Genomic DNA, 19,548 nt, shown 5'->3' on the forward strand with positions numbered 1-19,548 from the left:
GAAATGATAAAAACTTTTAAATGAAAAACCCTGAAAATATTTGATGAAAAATCCAGAGTGAAGTAAAAAATAGTAACCTAATTACAATCTACAACATAGAAAAATAAATAAATGAAACACAATTCAAATACACTAACTTCAAACAGTGGTAAAATATATATAGCGTTGGAGGGGGCAGATTTTCTAATTAACTCCATTTTAATAAACATTTGGGAAACTGCATAGAGTGTGGTAAGCCAGATTTTCCATATTAATACTCGTTTAACAAACATTTCGAAAAGTGGATACATTTGGGGCTGGGGAGATTTTATCTTATAAGTCCAGTTTAACAGACATTGGGGAAGATGTGTGCATTTGGAGGGGACTCCAATTTAATAAACACTGGGGAATGTGCATACATTGAAGAGGAAGGGTGTCAGATTTCCATTCTAAATCCAGTTTAACAAACATTTGGGAAAGTGCATATATTTGTGGGGGGGTCAGATTTAGTACACCTCGATAAAATAACTATCCATTACAAATGATATCAGAAATCAAATTAAAACATTTGTAAAACATACCATCATAAAACTATTTTAAATTGAAAAACAAACATTTTGAAAACATCTAAAAAATGTTACAGAATTGTTAAACTGTTAAAACTATAAGAACAAAATATAAGAACAACCACTCAAAGTTATGCATAAAACACACCAGCCTGAATGTTTTTCCCATTTTTTATGACATTAATTACTAATACATTATTTTTGATCGAAACTGTCCACCTATTCCCCAATACCCCTCAACCCCTTACGAAATGCAAAACTTTCTATATCCATATATATGAACAAAATAATTTAAATCTTAAGATTATTTAAACGTATAATTAATTAATTTCCAATGAAACGTGGCTATACATATATATATAATTATACATTTAAATAAAGCTACGATTTAAATAATTTTATATATAAATATATAAAGCACAAAAGGGGTGCTTTTTGTGTGTTTAATATATATATATATATATATATATATATATATATATATATATATATATTATATCAACTACTGGCAGTCCGAAGTAGGTAGTGATTGTTACAATCCTTCTTTCCATAGAAAAAGTGTTTTTTGACTTGCCTACATCTTTGATACCATTTGACGAATCTTCACGAAAGTTTCCAAAAAAATGCTCTAGTGGTTCTTGTTGTGCATGGAAGGTTTTTGGGTGAGCCATCACGCGTGGGCTGAGAAAAAGGGGGGTGGTCACAAAATGTGTATTTCCCATGTGAATTTCCTTTGGAATTTTAGACATGACTACAGTCCGAACCGCTGAACTGAATTACACCAAATTTGGCAGAAAGGTTACTGTTGGTCCAGGAAGTGACCCTTTTGTAAATTAGTTCCAATCTGTTCAGTAACATTGGAAACATAAAGGGAAATCCAAATTTGTATATATAGGGACACAGATCCTCTGAGGATCCCACAGTCCCCATGCTCAAATATGATTGGCTGTCAACACTTCAACTAGGAAATTTTGACAGCCATCCTGGGACTTGGCTTCAGGTGAGTCCCAGACAAAAATATAAAAAAGAGAAGTGGGCGGGGTAGGAATACCCTGACCCCCTAGGCCTCTTGTGGGGCAAAAAATAATGTAAAAAAATATATTTTCGGCTGTAACCGCGCTGAAAAAAAAGCCAAAAAATTGTGGGCTTCCGCGCTTTTGTGATCTTTAGCCCCTGGGTGACCTAGTTCTCGGGGGCATTAGGAAATACAAAATGCAGGGAGTGCCTGAGTGGCACTCCCCACCCCTGAGGACAGCCAGCTCCCCAGCAGATGTTTAAATGAATGCGGGGGACTGCACCCGGGACCCACACCACACTGGGCACTTTCAAATATATGGGAGGGTGGGCCCGCTGGGCCCCCGTGTCCCAAGGATCACCAACTCCGCAGGGCAAATGAAGTTGCATTAATGCAGGGGGCTGGCAAGCCCCTACGCAGCCTGGAAACTGACAACTGCCAAGGGCAAAACATACCATCAATGCCGGGGCCCGCACAGAACCCCAGCAGCCCCAAGAACTACCACATCACCGGGGGAATTTATTGAATTTAAGGGGGGGATGCAGCCTCCCTCAGCCCCGGGGACCTCCACCTCCAAGGGGCTAAATTGTACAATGGAGGGGGGCCGAGTGTCCCTCTCACTGAGCCAGTTTTGGCCCTGGGGCCCATCACCTACCAGGGCCTACTCCTACTACCTTCTGAGATACTTCCCCTTGGGAGGTAACTGTTTGCTTTTGCTAATTGGGAGCTCTCCGCTCCAGTAGCGGCCCGCGGTGGGAGTGCTGGCGTACGCTGACGTGGGACGGGGAGGAGTAGGGTGGGGGCAGTAACCTCCGAAATACGACCGCACACACAGAGGTAAGTACACAAACAAATAAATAAAACAAATTTAGTTGCGCCCGCTGCATAGCATTTGGCAACAAGGTAACACTAACTAATTAACAGGTAAAAAGTACTACAGTTGGGTAGAGGTGTTGCACAAAACTGTGGCATCTTGGAAAAATACTAAGGGCAGGATTCACTCTGGCACAATGCCCCACTGCTGGCTGTCTTTTGGAAATTGACCCTTATACTAGGGCCAACTTTTTCCTGGGTGTGAACGTCACGGTTGACTGTTGAACATGCACATGGGGCACTGGGTGTCAGAGTTGGCTGGAGTAACTCACCGTCTAAAGAAACTAGTTGTTCAGCTGTTATTGACGCAGCATTCTCTGGGATTGTATACTGTATAGTGTTTAGTTTTTTTTGTTTGCCTTCCTTTTTCCTTTTGTTTGACTTGAAGGGACTGCCTTCCTCAATACTCCCCAGGAGTTTACAAATATACGTGTATCCTCTGCACTTCCTCTCATAGCGGAAGTGCGGCCACCCATCTATATACCCAAAACAAGTTCCAGCAAGGGCGTGGTACACCCCGATCAACACCTCCCTCCCATGCTCACATTCTTCAGCAGTCAGCGTCGCCCTATTGCTACTCAGTAATAAATTCCCACCCAGCCACCACACTGGTACCACATCCCAGAAACCTCTGTATTGTGTGCCTTAACACCAAGGATTGACACATTACATCAAACATAGAAAGACCTTTGCTTATCTAGCCACTAAAGAGCCAGATATTATACTACTTCAGGAGACCCATTTATCGGAAGCTGAATCAGATAATCCTAAAAGGGACTGTGTCAGCAGATTAATTAGTAGCAGCCTTACTAGCAGGGGTAAAATCAACTCCGATGCCCCTCCATCTACCTCATCACCTAAGAAATGAGGGGTGGTTATCCTAGTTCAGAAATCGGAAGGGGTGGGGGCACACTGCAGACCTCCCAGCACAGTTCGCCCCTTAGCATTATGGTAAATATGGTAAATGCAGTCTGCAGTGCGCGCTTACTTGGTATTTTGCTGGAGTGTTCCACCAAAGTTGGTGCAGATTAGTGCTGTCATCTCTAGACACATGTGTTTCTGGATTTTATCCTTCATCAGTAGAGATAAAACAAAATTCTTCTGGGGTTTGCTGAGAAAGCTGCCACAATCCTCTCAGGTCTCTGTACCTCTCCCTGGCACACAGGTGCATCTCCAAGAGCTCGTCAGCTCAGTGACTCAAGGGAGCCTTTTTAAACAAAATCCAGAAACACATGTGTCTAGAGATTAACAGCACTCACCTGCACCAACTTTGGTGAAACACTCTGCAGAAGTAAGCATTTAAAGTGAACTGCATTTACCAGGATGCAAAGGGGCGAACTGTGCTGGGAGGTGAAGCAGTGTGCTCCCACCCCCTTCTAGTTCAGAAATCACTACTGTATGCCATCCACAAAATCTGAACTGACCCAATGGTCAGATATGTGTTTGCTAAACTGAAGACTATGAACATCACAATAATAGTGGGTGCCATATATATCCCCAACCACAACAGAGTGATTTTTTTTTCTAGTGTCTAAAGACTGTTCATTGACTTTGACTGTCCTGAAGTAATGGTGGGTGGTCCACACATACACAAGACCGGTCAGCTTGACAAGCCCAATGCCACAGAATAGGTGATATTGAGAAATCTTTTGAGAGACCATATGCTGGTGGACCCTTGGTCCCTGGTACACCCCAGAGCTAAGGAGTACAACTTCCTCTCCAGTACATGGTACATGTTCTAGAACTGACAATGACCTTGTTAGTCACTGTACCCTGGCCTTTCTGAGAGATTACATGATATGGGAGGGTGGGATATCAGATAATGCACTGAAGGTCCTAGAAATGGAATTAGGTCATATTGCCCTTTCTGCCAAATTACAAGCTCCCGGAAGAGAAATGAAAAGTTACCACACACCTACATAAATACTTTTTTTTGTAAATATCTTTATTGCATTTCCGTTTCAATGACATATGGAACAAGACCACTTCTGATATACAATACCAACACTCCACAGTGAAGGAAGGAAGTCAGATATATTGCAAGTTTTACCTGCCAAAATTCAATAAATGTTGGGTTATTTAACGCAACAAATAATTATTGGATGTGTTCAATAAAACCAAACTCAGGATTCCTGAGTGGTTTACGCACAGGATGGAATGTAACAAGCCAGTCTTAATTTGGCCCTAAGATGTAAATAAACCTTCAATTACTTCCTCTCATGTTCTCTGAGTGGCTGGAAAAAACGTAATTACAGGTGTCCTGATGTGGGACTCAACCGTAACAAAAAAGACCTTGCTGGAGAAAACAACAAGCTAAGAAGGAGACATTGCTACCTTGTCTCAAAGATATATGAAGAACCCTGACCTCCAACCCCTTAGAAGACTTGGAATAGCAACATTTTATCTGAATTCACACTTCACCGCACAAGCGGACTATGACCTACTTCGATTTAGGTGGAGACATTACGAACAAGGGGAAAAGGCTGGCTGACTACTGTAGAAACAGTTTTGACAAAGGAAGGCACAAGTCATATTGGTGATCAGGGACCAGGGAAACAGGCTGATTACACACCCACCAGCCAACACTGAGACCTTTGCTCAGTTTATGGGCAGCCTATATAGGGCAGAAGCAGCTGAACATACATGCATGGAAAAAGTTTCCTTACCTGCCCTGTCGGATGAAGGCAAACGGTTGCTGAAAGGCAAGATTACCGAAGATTACAGAAGAAGAGGTAATGGCAGCGAATTCAGCCATGCCCTATAACAAAGCCCATGGGGTCACTGCTTCTCTGCTGAATTCTAAGGGGTCCATTACGATGTCGGGCGGATTGCCTCCGCCAGGCTGGCGATGGCCACCGCCAGCCTGGCGGAGGCAATCCCCCCGCCATGCCCCCCGCCATATTAGGATGGCAGGGGGGACGGCGGCGGTGAAAAACACCGCCCGCCTGTTTTCCTCCCTGGTCACCTTGCGACCGCGGCGGAAAGGGAATAATATGGTGGTGGTGTCCAATGGACACCGCCAGCCATATTACGTTGCTGAGGGAAAGGCAGGTGGTGTTTGCTGCGGGGGCCCCCTGCGGGCCCCCCTGGTGTAGGTAGAGGTGGGGGAGGACAGGGGGGTACCTATGGTACCCCCCCACATTTGCATTTGGAAAGCGGCAGGCACCGTGCGGTGCCTGCCGCTTTGCATATGCAAATGCGAAAAAGCATTTTTAGCATTGTGGCGGGCAGTGCAGAGTGCACCGCCCGCCACAATGCTAAAACGACAGGATGTGCCCGCCACTGTGGCAGGCACATCCCAATTCCCCCCACGGGACCCCCGCCCTTATGGCGGGCGGTCCCATTCTCCGATAGGGTGGCAGGCGGACAATGTCCGCCCGTCATCCTAATTGGGCCCTAAATGTTAAACAAACTCATGTAGGTGCCACTGCTTTATCTAGTTTTTAAAGACGTGGAAACTACAGGTGGCTGAGTATCAAAATCAACAAAGCTCTCATTAGCCTCATTCTGAAAACAAATAAATATTCAGCACAAGCTACGCCTGATAACCTTAATCAATCCAGATTTGAAAATATTGGCCAAAGTGCTTGCCACTGAGTTAAAGAAAGTTCTACCAAGCCTGATCCATGACTCTCAGGTTAGTTTCTTCTCAGGCTCTTCCTCCAGGAGCCACATGAGTTTACTAACAAATGTCCTTTGGAAAGACAAAGATGAATAGATGACAAAACACTGTTGTCCCCAGATACGGAGAAGGCGTTTGATAAGGTCGATTGCGTGTACTTGCTCCAAATCATGGGAAGAGTTGTATCTGTCTGGGATTGCTTTCAAAATTTAAATGACTTTACTCTGAGCCTACTGGGCAGACCGACTGCAGGGGGGATCTATTACAGACCTTTGCTATATACGGTGGGTTAAGACAGGGGTTCCCACACTCCCCCCTCCTCTTTTTAATGGTGTCATGAATCCTTGTGGCTGCTATTTGTCAATGAGAACAGGTTAGGGGTGTTGAAACGACTGCTTGTGGAGGTATTCAGACCTAAATATTGAGTTAAACTTATCGCGAAAAAGAAATATAGAGGTTTTATTGTTGTGATACACTTATATCGTGATGCAGGAATATCGTTAATAAGAATATCGATTTTCTAAGGTAAGTAATATTGGTATCAATATTATCTATGTTGATAATATCATTTACAAAAATAAAGTTGTAATGAAAATAGTTTTCTAATTATCATTATGAATTTTAGCACATTTTGTTTTTTTATATATGGTATAAATTGTTTGTATAATTGTTGTTTATTTATTTAAATATAGTTTGTAAATTTTAGGCTGTTTAAAATGTAATTTAATTGTTCATTTTAATTTTTAGTGTCATAGTGGTTTGTGGTATTTGTAAGAGTAAAGGGTGGGAAGCAAATGAATGATATTTAATTATTAATCCATTTTATTTCAAACATATAAATAATTGATAATGAATTATGTAAACTGTAAAATTAATAAAGGTTTTAAGTTTTATTTTAAGAGTGTGTTGTGGGATTTGTATGGGTAAAGGACGGGAAGTAAATTCATGATAATTAATTAATAATTAGTTTTATTAAAATTAATTATGTCATTGACAATTAATAATGCAAATTCTTTAATTAATTGTTTACGTTTTAATCTTAGGTGTGGGTTGTGGGATTTGTACGGGTAAAGGTTGTGAAGTAAATTTATTATAATAATTAACAATTAATTTGAATTAAAATTGATTGTTTAATTGATAATTACTTATGTAAATTGTGTAATTATTAAGATATATTTTAGGTTGTAGATTTTTGGGTTTTAGGGGTACAGAGTGGGAGGTTTTATATGTGTGTTCATTTGTTCATAGAGGAATAGGGTGGGAAGTAATTAAGTAATAATTCATTACTAATTAATTATTCAATTTAATTGAAGTATTTAATTTATTGAAACTTTTGTATATGTGTTTTGTTTTGTCTGTAGGAGAATTGGGTGGGAAGCTATTTCAGTATTAATACATTAATATTTATTTATTTATTACACTTTGTTTAATTTATTACTTAATATGTTAATTGTGCTATTTTTTTGCTTCAATTACATTTTAGTTGTTGGTTGTGATGGGTATGGGAATATAGGAGCCTATTATGATCACAGGCGGATCGCCACCATTGACTCGGAGGTGGCGATCCGCCTGCCAAATGCCCCTGTGTCATCCCCGCCATATTAGTATGGAGAGGGGCACCGTGGCGGACGGAGAGAACGTCCATCACTTTTCCGCCAGTCGGATTGCCGGCTGGGCAGAAAAGTCAGACAATATGGTGGCAGTTCCATATTATCATGTGCATTCTGAAAGGCCTTTCATTGGCGGCGATGTCGCCATGGCAAGGCCAGCGGAAAACGCTTTGGGGGCCTGTTACAGGTAAATTATAATTATGTAATTCGATACATTTTTGTTAAGATTTAGATATATAATTTTTATGTTTGAATTTTATATTTTTGAATATTTAATAGCGTTTTTAAAATATGTTATTTGTTTGAACTGAACTGCTCTTTATCTACTGCTGCACAGACTAGAGTGGGGATATTAAATGTTACAGCTCTGGTGTACAATGCTTTCTCTACTGTTGCACAGGCTTGAGAGGGATTAGTATATTTACCTATCTGGGGCCCTAAGCCTTCCCTACTGTTGCATAGACTGGAGTGGGAATAGTCAATTTTGTTCCTCCAGTGTCCAATGCTTTCCCTACTGTTGCACAGAATTGAGTGGGAATACTATACATTACCCCTCCTGAGTCCAACACTTTCCCTACTGTTGCACCTACTAGAGTGGAAAATGTAAATGTTACTCCCACCAGCGTCCAATGCTTTCCATACTGTTGCACTTACTGGAGTGGAATAGTAAATGTTACTGTTGGAAGGTGGTTCTGACACTCTGAGCAACCCAGATTTTTCGCTTTTTGAGCAGCTATTTGTGGAGCTTTTACTGTGGGAGAGCCTCATAAGTTGGGATTTTACTAGTGTCCCCCTAGCTTGACTAGGCCGCTGTGCAGCAGCTGGAGTAAGGGGCAACGGGCTGGTTACAAGCAGACACATGTGTACATGCATGTGCACACGTGTACGGACTGCGCAGGGGAGATTCCTGGCGTGCGCAGCCCAGGAGCAGCTACAAAGTTAATGGTGTGGCAGGACTTATACAGAATTGGGTGGTGACATAGAATAGGCTTTATACAGTGGGAAGAAACAGGCCAGGGAAAGTCAGTGTGTTTTACTGTTTTTCACTCCATTATTTTCCTATTGAGATGTGGAGCCCATGGGCTAGTTTCACTTTCCCAAGGCCTACACATTCCAGACATACACTAAAGTCCACGGTAACTTGGGCGAGAAAAAGTATTCTGCAGAGTCCAAAGTCATATCTGTACTGCTTTTGAGTCATATAGAACTGTCATATTGCTCTGACTTAGCTCATAACCAGGGCCTGGCTGGGGATTATCCTGGCAGGCCGGATTAATGACCTTCCCTCCAAAAGCCAAGGCCTCCTCTCCAAGAAGAGATGTTGGGTCGAGCTACTGGCAATCCATCAGCAGCTGTCACCTGGTGCCAGGCTGCACAGAGGGAGAAGGCAGCTCCGGGAAGGGGCTTTCAGAGACCATGTGGCAGGACATCCCTTGACGACGCTATCTTGAACCAACCCAGAGGCCTGGGCAGGAAGGAAGGAGCAGGGGCAGTGAAGTAATGTGTCGCTGTTTGATAGGACAAACAGAGACTTCCTGCCAGCCCCCTTCCCAAACTTTAAAATGTGTTTGCACAGTAAGAGAAGCTCTCTCTGGGGTGTGGTCTGCTGAGGCAGAGGGTGCTGGAGCCTGGTGCAATGGGCAGTTGGAAGAAGGAACCCCCTGACTGTCCCAGGATCATGAACAGCACCAGGAGAGGGGCCCAGGACCAGTGAGTAGAAGCTTGAGCCTCTGCGCAAGGAGAAGAGAAGCCCAGGAGGAGAGCCAGGTGAAAGGCTGGTGCAGGGAGCCAGTGAAGACAGCTTCCTGCTGAATGCCCCCTCCTTGAGACCAGGAGGGTGAAGGAAAGTGCTCTCAGTGGATGGGGTGCGCCGCAAGGAGCAAGAAGAGGCCAGAATCGTGGCGATCTGGCCCCTGGGGGCTGAGAAATGCCCTCTAGAAGGTAGGTGACCTTTGCCCTCTGGCAGACAGACGACAAAGCACGTGGGCCTCCGCCTCCAGTCTTGGATATGCCCCAGGGGTGGGTCAGGTCCCGGGGGCTGCCCCCACAAGAAGAAAAGTCAGGGAGCGCCATCGTGCTCCACGGGAAAAATGCCCCCACGGGGTGCAGGAGCCCACCCTGTCCCCCACCGAAACTGGAGGCAGGGGGATGTTGTTGCACCCCCCTAGGAATGGGGATAGGGGTCCGGTATCCCAACTCTGGGCCCCTCCGAAGACGAGGAGCTCCATTGTGCTCCCCGTGAAAACGAATGTGCCATGGAGGATGGTGCTGAAAGGGAGGCGGCGTGGCGTCAAGCAACCCCCCTCGCAGCTGCACCGTGAAGATTGCCCTGCAGAAGACCAGTCAGGGAGCGCTGATGGGCTCACCATGAAGATGACCCCAAGCGGGGTGCCCGGAACCCAACCTGGCCCCTGCGGACGTTGGATGGAGGGGAGTGCCGTCATGCCCCCCCTTTAAGATGTTTACGGGCCCGGGACCCCATCTCTGGGCCGTCGGACTCCCCCGCAGCTGGAGGGAGATGGGGGAGTGCAGTTACACTCCCCTGAGGTCCGACTGGACCAGCGGCAGTAGGCGGGTCTGCCTGCCGGAGCGGGCAGACCATAATGGATGTGCCGACTCCCGCGGCCACACACTGAGGTGTGGGCCGAGCGGGGAGCTGGCAGGAGCAGCCGGGGTGGGCTCCCCGGGCTGCCCTCAAGCACGGTGAATGCGGCAAGGCCTAATGGGGGACCAGGCGTTCCTGAGGAGAGAAGCGGCTGGGGGTGGGCTCCCTGAGCCGAGAACACCTAGATGGGGGTTTGGGTAAGACCGGGCCACCCAACGAGCCTGGCAATGTGGGAGGGCCTGGGTGGGTCCGGGCCCCCGCAAAGTGATACAGTTTGCACGGCTCTTCCCTGCACAGTGGGAGAGCCACTGTTCTAATATGCACAACAATGAGGAGAATCGCCCCATAATGCTTTGCAGGCCTGGATCGGCCTGCAAGGGAAAAATCTGAGTTTTCTCTGTGTGTGGTGGCCCCAGGAGGACGGTGTCACCACCAAGTTAGTGTATGGTGCAGGGGGAGCTGCAGGAGCAATGCAGTCTCCCCAAGCACGAACCTGGAAGTCCCTCCCTAAGGGGGTCATTAGGATGTCGGGCGGATTGCCTCCGCCAGGCTGGCGGTAGCCACCGCCGGCCTGGCGGAGGCAATCTGCCCGACATCCATTGCCCAATTCCCCCCCGCCATATTAGGATGGCGGGGGGGACCACGGCGATGAGGAACACCGGCCGCCTGTTTTCCACCCCGGTTGCCCCCCTGCGGGCCCCAGAGTAAAGGTGGGTAGGGTCATGCACACGGGGGGTACCTGTGGTACCCCCCCACATTTGCATTCACAAAGTGGCAGGCACCGCGCGGTGCCTGCCGCTTTGTTGATGCAAATGCTGCAATGCAATTTTCTTATTGTGGTGGGCGGAGCAGAGAGCTCCGCCCGCCACAATACAGAAAATACAGGATGTGCCCGCCACTGTGGCGGGCACATCCTAATGTCCCCCACGGGACCCGTGGGGGGCATTAGGATGTGTCCGCTACAGTGGCGGGCACATCCTTTATTTTCTGTATTGTGGCGGGCGGTCCCGTTTACCGATAGGATGGCGGGCGGGCAAAGTCCGCCCACCATCCTAATGACCCACTAAGTCTCCTGGGGACTCAAAAGAATAACCCCTCAAGGGCTCAGCCAGGAGTCATCTGCATCCCCATGGCTGGAACTTTTGTTCTACAGCTGGGGTGCCATAGGGACTGCCTCAAGGAGTGAAGGGCTGAGTGGGGGACGCCTGGAGAAGGGCATCCCCTGGAGGTGAAGAGGAGTATTGCACCTGTAATGCACTTACTAATGTTAATTTTTTCAGAAGGACTGAAGGTCACATGTGTAATGGGAAGTTCCTGGGGTAACTGGGCATAATATCGACTTCAAAATATCGAATGGACTAAATATCGAGTCAAAAATATCGATAGTATAGAAATATCGAAAGAAAATATATCGATGTAAAAAATATCGTTATAGTTTTCACTAACTAAATATCGAAGTCAAAAATATTGAATCGAAAATATCATTTAGTGTTAATATCCAATTGTTAGTGTAGTTTAAAATATCAAACAAATATATATAGAATGTTAAAAATATCGAAAAAAATATATAGTTATTAAAAAATATCGAAAAATGTATATAATGTTAATATAAAAAAAGTGTTAATATTGTAGAATGTGTAAATTTTTCTAATATTTTAAATGTAATAATTAATTTAGTTGTGTATTTTATGTTTATTTTTAGGGACGGGATGTTGGGTTAGTAGGGGATAAGGGTGGGGAGTGTTTTAAAATAATAAATTTTAATTAAAAAAATAAGTTACATTCTCAAAAATGAAAGAATTTTATTACATTTTATTAAAAAAAATTGATAAAAGTTAATTAAATTTTAGGAGCGGGATGTTGGGTTAATAGGGGACAAGGGTGGGGAGTGTTTTAAAATAATAATTTTAAAATTAAAAAATAAAGTAAAATATTTGAAAATTAAAGAACTTTTTATAAAATGTTTTTTAAAAATTTAATTTTTTTTTAATTTTAGGATTTTTATGTCAGTTTTTTGAAAAAAATTATAAAAATTTTTGAAAATTTTAGGAGCGGGATGTTGGGTTAATAGGGGATAAGGGTGAGGAGTGTTTTAAAATAATAATTTAAACATTTTAAAAAAATTAAATTTTTAGAAAATTAAAGATTTGTTTTAAAAAAAATTTTTTTTAATTTATAACATTTTTTGATAAAATGTAGGATTTTATGTCAAATTTTTTTAAAAAAATGTAAATATTTTTAAAATTTTAGGAGTTGGATGTTGGGTTAATAGGGGATAAGGGTGGTGATTATTTAAAACTATGTATACATTTATTTCTATATTATGTTAAAATATTAAATTTTAAAATATATGCAAAAATGAAATTTTAAATAAAAAAATTTGATAAAAAAATGTGAAATAAAAAATTAATTGATATCGGGATAATTGTGTGTAATGGAGATTATTGACATTTCTAATGTTTTATTTTTTGTAATTTTAATAAATGAATATTACAATTTTCAAAATGTCAAATATTTTTAAAAATTAAAAAAAATTGCAAATAAATGTAAAAATTGTAAATTAAATTTCTAAATATTGTAAAATATAAAAAAATGAAAAAAATGTTTATACAGTTTTTATTTTATTTTTTTTATTTCATTCTACGCGGCGTACCCCTGTGATCACGGGGGTACTCGTCGTACCCCTGCAATCACGGGGGGGTACGCGCCGTACACCTGCGCTCACGGGGGGTACGCACCGTACCCCTGCGATCACGGGGAGTACGCGCCGTACCCCAGCGTACATGGCGTACCCCTGCGATCATGGGGTGTACGCGCCGTACGGTGTGTATGTGATTGTGCGCTTTTCCGTACGAATCGCCCTTACCTGACGTGGACAATACGACTCGCGTCCTGGTACCCCGGTCGGTATCATACTCGCCGGGTCGTACGGCGTCTGTACGAGTCGTACGGAAACGGCTCCGAATGCGATTCGTACGGACGGTGATTTTACCGGATCGGAATCGGCCCCTATATATCAATGTGAGGTTTGTTTAATGTGGGTTATTAGTTATACAGTGAGATGTAAAAATTTTATTTGTAATGTAAATTTAAGGTATTAGGATTACTAAAGTTGATATGATTATTATTCTGCACCTTCTCAGAATTAAATATGACAGGAGTGGGAATAGTAATTTATAATGGGTCTGTGTTCAGCACATTACTTGAATTTTACATTATTTGAGTGTGAATATTACATTAAATAGGATTAGTGTACAGCATATTCCCTGTTTTTCACCAGACTGGATTTGGAATAGTAAATTATATTTGATCACTGTCCAGCACCTTCCCTGTTTTTCACTTGACTGGAGTTGGAATAGTAAATTATATATGTTCAGTGTCCAGTACCTTCCCTGTTTTACACCTGACTGGAGTTGCAACAGTAAATTATATTGGATCACTGTCCAGCACCTTCCCTGTTTTTCACCTGACTGGTGTTGTAATAGTAAATTATATATGTTCTGTGTCCAGCATCTTCCCTGTTTTTCACCTGACTGGAATTGCAATAGTAAATTATAGTGGATCATTGTCCAGCACCTTCCCTGTTTTTCACTTGACTGGAGTTGGAATAGTAAATTATATATAGTCAGTGTCCAGCACCTTCCCTGTTTTTCAATTGACTGGAGTTGGAATAGTAAATTGTATATGGTCAGTGTTCACCACCTTCCCTGTTTTTCACCTGACTGGAGTTGGAATAGTAAATTGTATATGGTCAGTGTCCAGCACCTTCCCTGTTTTTCACATGACTGGACTTGGAATAGTAAATTGTATATGGTTATAATGGAAAAAGGTAGATGTAAAGATCAACATTTTATTATAATAATAACACTTTAAAAATAACATTTTATTATTATTTGAAAAATAAGTAGACATGCAGTTTTTCAAAATTTTTATTGACAGATTGTATTTTTTATATGTACAGTACAGTATACAAATTATGTAAGCATTTTTATAAACAGTTAGGTAAATTGAATGTATTACATTACATTTATTAATATTCATAAATGTATTACATTTGAAAAAAAATCTTTTTAGCAGTATTTTGATAAAAATATATACAGTGTTGTTTCTGAATTTTTATAAACTTTGTCAACAATTTTTAACAATGTATTCTTTTTTTATAATTTTTTTTAAATGGCTATTAAATATTTAATTAATAATGTTAATATATAATATATTAATTTTATTAATTAAATATTTTGAATATTTACATGAACAGAAAATAATAAACACGTAAGTATATATTTTCTACATTTACATGCTAAATATATTTTGTATATTATGTATACATATTAAATACAATGTTCTTAATAATAATTAATAATTGTAATTAATTATTATTAAGTATATACTAAGTTTTCAAATAAAAAAATAATTTTAATACAATATAAAATAGTAAATCATTTATACAGTTGCATACAAGGTTTAATATGTATTTTTAAATTATTTACATACATACATACTATTATTAATAATAATAATTATTATTATATTAGAATAATTATTATTATTAATTTACAAATGTAAATTAATTATTAAATATTTTAACAAATAACAAACATATTTTGGAAAAATTCACATAAGTGTAAATTAGGATTTCTATTTATTTACAATATATATACATACATTTGATTAATAATAAGAATACATAATATTTTGTATTTATTATTATTATTAATTTACCAATGTTACATATTTGTATAGTAACTTTAATAATAAAACATACATTTACATAATATATAAACTCAAGTTTTATTTGTTGTATGTATTTATTACAATGTTAATACATTAAATTAAGTATTAATAATAATTAATAATACGTAATTATGAATTATTATTATTTTGCTAAGGAGATTAAAACTAAGATTATTTGTATAAGTGTTAGAAAAAAATGTTTAACATTTTAAGTTTAGTAGTATATTTTATTTTTACTTTGAACATTGTATTTAATATGTTTAACTTTCTATTATTGTTTAAATGGGACTACTTTTTCAACCACGTAAGGTTATTTTGCTTCATTCAGGACTGGAGAAGCTCGTGGTTGGATGCTGCGTCGCGTTGCAAAAGGTAAGGTGAATTTTAATATCATATGTTATAGAGTACTAGCGTTTGAGTGTATTTTGGAGGTGTGTAGTGTTACTGTGTGTGTTAAGTTGTGGCTTTGGTATGCTTTAGGTGTTACTTGGCTTTTACGGAGGTGTCGTGAGTGTTTGAGGCCTAGTGTATTTTCTGACTTTGATGTTAAAATATGTGTATTTTAATGTTTTGTAGTAATGTTTAGGTATATTTGGAAATGTTTGGGGGCTTTGTGTGGGTGGTTTTGCTTTCCATATTTTTTACAGGTTCCGGGATTTCGCCGTTTCGTTCCGGAGAAGGATGCGTTTTTTTTTTGGAGAAGAGATTGTATTACTTTATTAAAGTATTGTTTTTATACTCTCTCTCCTTTTCTCGTGGGTTCATGGAGTGATTTTTACTCCTTTTGATTATATTTCCGTTTTTTAAGGGTATCGATTTGGATTGGGAGAAGACCATGTGTTTTTTTTTTAAAGAAAAGTGTGTGTATGTTACTTTTATGAATAAACTTACCACACTTTGTTTTGTCGGGATTTACTGGAGCGATTTTTAAATTTTTTATCTAATTTTCTGGGATTTATCGATTTGGATTTGGAGAAGATTATGCGTTTTATTTTTACTAAAAGTGTGTGTATGTCACTTTAATTAATAAAGTTAACATACTTTCTTTTATCGGGCTTTCCTGGAGCGTTTTTTCTATTTTTACTTGTTTTGGGGTTTTTGAGGGTTTCACAAATTGGATTTGTAATGGATTACCAGTGGAGTACACGGATTACAAGTGGTTGAATTACGTATTCTTCTGCAACATGAATTGTAAGTTTCTTATTTTTATGTTATTTGGGTGGGAAATGTGATTGTTATTATTATTGTTATATTTTATATTATATCAAATATTGCTTAATTGTCTACAATTCTTTTTTTGGAACATAAATATGTTTGACAATTATGGAATATTTATTATAATATAAAATTGATATGCTACTCGTCACAATTTCATTAAATAAATGAGAGTATTGTTATTTGTGTGTAGATAATTCACAGTAGGCTTTTAGCTATTAAGGATAGATAGTCTAGGCCTCTTGTAGAAGGATATAGGGTGACTTGGCTTTGGAGTAGTCTAAACATTTGTTTTGTTGGTTTAGTTTGTTTTGGACCTATTTGGGTTACTGATTGTTGTATACGTAGCTCTTGGTAGCTCTGTTCTTTTTGATCAGCTACTATTAGTTTTTGGACTGTGGGTTTTCCTCTGCTAGTGGTAGCTTGAAATGCATTGTGCCATCCTTCTACACTGTTGTTAGTTTTAGCTTCTTGATTCAGTGTACTTAAATATACATTCCACCACGGTATGTGAAATTTAGGTTGGCGTCTGTTTCCCGATCTATGTAGCCTTCCCACCCATGTATCTTCGAAGTAGTCTAGGAGTGGTGCTAGTTTTTCCTCATATTTTTTGTAACATGGGCTGTCGATTAGGATGTTATAATGTTCTGCTACGTCTGTAACAGGGACATATGATAGTGCAATTAATTTTTTGATCTTGTATGCAAAGGTGCTGTCTGTAGCTTATTGTATGCTTAATGTAGATTTTTGGAGATGTCTTCAAATGCTTTGATGAAAATGATAATAGCAACCTTGTATTGCTGTGTGAGGGAAAAATTTTAATATACAATTGATCATAGCTAGTTCGAAATCAATAATAATTTTTTGTGGAAAATAATTATTTGTTTCCTGTTTTATTGTGTTTAGGACTTCTGAGTATTTTGTTGTTTGTTGGGCAACAAGCAGTAAATAATGGGATGTTAGAATGATGGTACAATCCATGTATGCTGTAGAGTTGGTAGAATGGTTTAGGACATGTTTTAAAAGTCCCATCCATCATCCAATGTTGGCACTCTTGTAATTTTCTTAGATTGTTAGCAGTACCAAACATTATAATTTGATTGTTAGGGCATTTGTTGTCAAATAGTAAGAATGGGTCTTTATTTTGTGTTATACTGAGTTCTGGGGGAATAACAACTTCTTCTAACCTTTTGGGGTTAGGTTGAGTAGTTGGTGTAACTCTTTTTTGTCTTGCAATTGTGCGTTTTAGGGAGTCAATTGAGGGGATTTGGCCAGAAGCATGTTGAGGAACTTTTAAGAGTTCTTCTTTTAATATTTGGGTTGTTGGTTTGTCAGTCCCTGTACTTACTTCTTTTATACTTTCAAGGGCATCCCTGACCTCAATTTCTGTTATATTAGGGGGGTGATTGTGTTCCTTGGTAGATAGTACATTAGCTGCTTCTGTTGTAGCCCTACCATAACATTTATTAGAGTAGTATTTACTACATTTCCAGAATACTTTCCGCCCTGACAGTTTTTCTTGGGTATAAACATACCCCATATAACATAGTAAAAACTTGTTTTTCTGTGACATAACAAACTGCACCTTCAGTCATGTTTCTATTTGTAGTGCTAGGAAAGGTTAGAAAGAAATATATTTTAAGTTTAAATACTGCTATACATGTTTTTAATGCATTCATATTTCTATGATTATACTTACATTTGTTCTTTGTTGTAATTCGAAATGTTGAGAAGGTGTTTTCAAGCTTTTTCTTGTATTTCTTTGTTATATTTCTGGGGTAGAAAATTAAAATAATTAGATAATCTGTTATTTAATTACATTTTGCGCGGTTTCTAGGGGGAAGCTGTCTTGTAGTTAGCATTTTAGGGTTTTTAAATAATACACAAAATATACTTACATTTTAAATTTGTGTAGTCTTTAGCTTTGATGGAGTAATTTATTGGATGTCATCGATATTTCTGTTAAGAAGGTAGAATAAAGATAAAATGTGTATTAGAAATTTGGGTTCAATAAATGCAGTTGGTGTGTTAGAGAACATTTAAAAATACTTACAATAAGGATTTAGTTGTAAATAATCAGTTCAACTTTTATTGCTGTGTTTTGGAGATATCTGTAGATGAAATGTAAAAGGTAAAAAATGTATGTTATTTAAACTGTTTACAGAAATTGTTACACTTTTAGCCTAGTACTTTTTTTTTAACAATTAGTTTAACTTACTTTAATTATTTCTGTAGGAGTCTTGTCTGGAAAAGTAGTCTTCTCAGGAAACAGTTGGTCAGAGTGTCACCTTCTTCTTTCTTTGCAGTTAGAAGCAGGAAATAGCAGTAGTAAAATAATCCTTTTATAGTGTGTATTTGATTAGTTACTTCATTTGATTGGTTTGTTTAAGAATGGGAGCTTTTCATTGGTTGGTTTGAATTTTTTTAAATTTAATTGCTATGTTTGGTGTTGTGGTAATGCAATTTACTTAACACTTTTGCAGTAAACCAGGTTTGATTTTCTTCTATTTAAAATGTATGTAATAATATTTTGCACATTTATGTGAAAATGTTCCTAATTATTTATCTATTCACTGCACTGTTTGGATGATATATGTTAAAAAATGTTATTTTTATTGTATGTGTTTTAAAAAATGTTTATTCTTTGTATTATATATATCTATTGTGGAGTGTATTATATATTTAAAATATATAGTTGTATTGTATTTAAAAAGTTTTAGGTATTTTTTATTGAGTCGATATTCCATTTTTTTTCGATATTAGTGTCATCGATATATTTTGTTTCGATATTTTTGTTGTGTACTGTTTAATTATTTAATAGACGAATATTTTTTTATTCGATATTTTGTCTTTCGATATTAGTGTTGTCGATAAATATTATATTCGATAATTAGTAGTCGATATTTTAGTAGGTTGTTAGATAAGTATTGGGTGTCGATATAATAATAGACGATATTATGTCGCCGATATTTTTGCAACTCGATATTATGCTCGACGATATTATGTCAGTGATCCATTCCTGGGTTAGGTGATGTCATAAGCAAAGTGGGTTTATGTTGCCAGACATTTCTGCTAGGGTGTCTGGCTGTATATGCTTAATCCTGTGATTTCATCTGTGATGCCTTTAGGGGCTGTAATTGCAATGCATTCTAATGATCCACAAACGTGATGAGCACTGTCATTCTAAAGTGATGCTTAAACATGTATTCTTGCTGCTGCGCTTAGGTGAAGGACCCAGACTGTTAGCCCTTGAGATGTAGAGGTGTATACTTCATGGTCAGTAGGAAATGCTCAGTCAGAGTTGTGTGTCACCAGGGCAGGCCTGCTTA

At 39.1% G+C, this 19,548-nt stretch overlaps 1 protein-coding gene across 2 annotated transcripts in view; it reads right to left on the reverse strand.

The window, feature by feature from the left end:
• LOC144829389 (transmembrane protein 182-like) overlaps positions 1-19,548 on the reverse strand; it is a 290,025-nt gene that overhangs the window by 51,891 nt on the left and 218,586 nt on the right. The gene's annotated exons all lie outside the window — the stretch shown is intronic.

Source organism: Lissotriton helveticus, chromosome 4_1, assembly GCF_964261635.1.
Source record: "Lissotriton helveticus chromosome 4_1, aLisHel1.1, whole genome shotgun sequence".
NCBI classification, from domain to species: Eukaryota; Metazoa; Chordata; class Amphibia; order Caudata; family Salamandridae; genus Lissotriton; species Lissotriton helveticus.